The 2,631-nt window shown below is 41.7% G+C and overlaps 1 pseudogene; it reads right to left on the bottom strand.

The window, feature by feature from the left end:
• Positions 1-614: 614 nt before the first annotated feature.
• Positions 615-1,397, bottom strand: LOC138074097 (mitochondrial import inner membrane translocase subunit Tim23-like; annotated as a pseudogene).
• Between the last annotated feature and the right edge of the window lie 1,234 nt (positions 1,398-2,631).

The raw sequence follows: 2,631 nt of genomic DNA, 5'->3' as shown, positions 1-2,631 counted from the left end.
AACACCTCAGTCTGATGCTACTGGCTTCTTTAGCTGCAGGCTTCAGCCCCATTGGCCTTCCCTTTGTCCCTTAAATTTGTCAAGTGTACGCCATTCTAAAGACCGTGCACTTGCTGTTTCCCTGCCTAGAAGACCCTTTACTGGGTCTTCCCAAGACTGATTCTTTGTGATCACTGATTAAACACGGATGTTGCTTTCTTGGGAGAGTTCTTTTTTTTTTTTTTTTCTTCTATTTTCACCCTTTATTGGGAATACAGAGCAATATTACAGTCTTGGATCATTAAATGAACAAATGTGGCTGATACAGTATTGACAAGCAGGCCTGAATTCTGGGATTAAGTGGTTTTCCAGAAGTGGGTGGGAGCAAAAACAGGTGCGAGATCTTCTTAAGAGAACCACATCACTCAGCCGCCAAAGGGTATTTTGTCTTCAACTCAGTAGTGGCTGGAAGGAGGGCCAGTCCTGGTCAACCATCCATGATCTTCATCACAGCAAACTGGAATCTCTAGTTTTTCAAATTAGTTGTAGATAGAAGAGTAAATGCCTCCAGACTGACTTTTAAACTGATCAGGGTGATTACTAAAGTGTCCTCCGTTTGTAAACTAGCAGAATCTTCAGAGTGATTGCTGGAGCACAGAGCCTTTCATGTGCTCCCAGTTATTGTATAAAGCGTAGAGGCTCCTAAGCGTTAGTCCTGCTAGACCACCTCGTGCTGACCCTCGAAGGCCGCCTGTACATTTATACAACAGGCCTGTCATAGTTCCAGCTGCTACTGTGTTAAGGTCATCTTCTGCACCTCTTGTTTTCTCAATAATGACACCAAATGCACTATAAAGCAAAGCCGGAGAACCTAGGGTATTAGCCCAAAGTGCCCCTTGCCTAGTCACCATATTCGAGATCTGTACATTTCTTGGTTTGGACCAGGCCATGCTCTGGGTTTCCTTCAATCCTAGCCGTAGACCATTCATCGACCCAAACGCGGCCCCTGTCATACAACATCCTCCAACGGTAAAGAAGGCCAGTTCAAATCTGCCCCGGGTTCTATTAGCTCCAGTTGGTAAAATAAACTCATCTGTATCCTGTACGAGATACCGTGGATCCACATTTAAATAAGGAGACAGAGGGTTCATACCAATTAGCGGGACTCCAGCCAAATCCGCGTGCTAATAGCCTGCTCCGCCCGCCCTGCATGGTGTCGCAGCAAACTGCCCGACTCGCCGCCGCCTCAGGCCGAGATAGTCTGCTCGGCCGTCGCTCGGTAACAGCGGGGAGATCCGCGTTACCACCGGCTCCTTCACACGCTGACCTCTTGGGAGAGTTCTTTGCTGACAACTCACTCCTTCTCCAGAGGCATCCACATCACTCTCTGATATATCATCCTTCACTGAACTTCTCATTATCTAAGACTCTCTTATTTACTTGTTTGATTCTTTTAAAGTGTAAGTTTCACGAGAGGTTGTTCTTTCTCCCTCTGTCTTCAGCTTCTAGACAACGCCTGTCACAAGGTGACTCTTAATTAGTATTTTCTGAAAGAATGAATTAAATGCATCAGATAGTCAGAACCATGTTCCAAATGAGTCCTGTAAATATTGGAAAGTTTCATATTCGTGTTGGGTCTCAGTTTTCTTGAAATGGACAGAATGGAGAATATTAAAGAATTTATATACTTCTGTTTTATGACTCTAGGGGGCATTTTCTTTTCACTGACTTCAAATTTTGCTGGTCATACAGAAAATATTACAATACTGGAATCAGGACTTAGCGCTCCGTGTCTTTCTCTGTGGCTAAAAATCACTGAAGGATTTCAAGAAATCTGTTTTTGTGACATCACAGAAAGTTTATTTTCATTTGATGTAAATACAATTCATGTGAATAGTTAAAGCAGAGAGTAAACTAAAACCATTGGCCCTGAAAATTCTCAGATATGCGATACAAATATTACTTTTCCTGCATCGTCAGCAGATGACTTTGCATTGAGAAGTGATCTTTAGTGATAATAGTGAAATATGGCATGCTCACCTCAGTTCATGTCAATAACATTTAAGAAATCACCAGCTTCAACTTCGATTTAAATTTTTTTGAAGAGGACAGAAAATCTCTCCTACCACATATCTCTCCACGCAGCATCGGGCCTGTCATTTATCTTGAAGATTACACTTTTATCAGCAGGATGTTAAATTCTTCTTCCTAGAAGACTATACTTGTCTCGCCCGATTGCTCATTTCTGTGCTGAGATCACATGCTGTGTGCTGTTGCTTAATGTTATTTGGCCAGTCTGTTCATTCACACTTCATTCCATGCACATAGCGGTATGTATAGTTTTCAAAACCCAAAGAAACATTTTTATCTGTATATTTCATTTTTGCTCACAAATATTTATCAAGTGTCTGCTATGTCCAGCACTTTGGGGAATAGGAGAGTAGACAACATGGACCCTGCCCTGATTTATGTTTCATATTAGGTGTTAACAAGCATTCATTAAACCTCTACTGTTTACTAGGTATCAGCTGGACACTTCCTTTAATTATGTTGTTTATTTCTAAAAACCATCATGCTTTATATAGGTGTCCAAATCTGGCAGATGGAAAAACTGAAGGTTAAAGGTTCTTGCAGTTTTCCCAAGATTAAATT

The sequence above is a fragment of the Capricornis sumatraensis genome, chromosome 2, assembly GCF_032405125.1.
Source record: "Capricornis sumatraensis isolate serow.1 chromosome 2, serow.2, whole genome shotgun sequence".
NCBI classification, from domain to species: Eukaryota; Metazoa; Chordata; class Mammalia; order Artiodactyla; family Bovidae; genus Capricornis; species Capricornis sumatraensis.
This window is presented reverse-complemented; position numbering and strand designations above follow the sequence as displayed.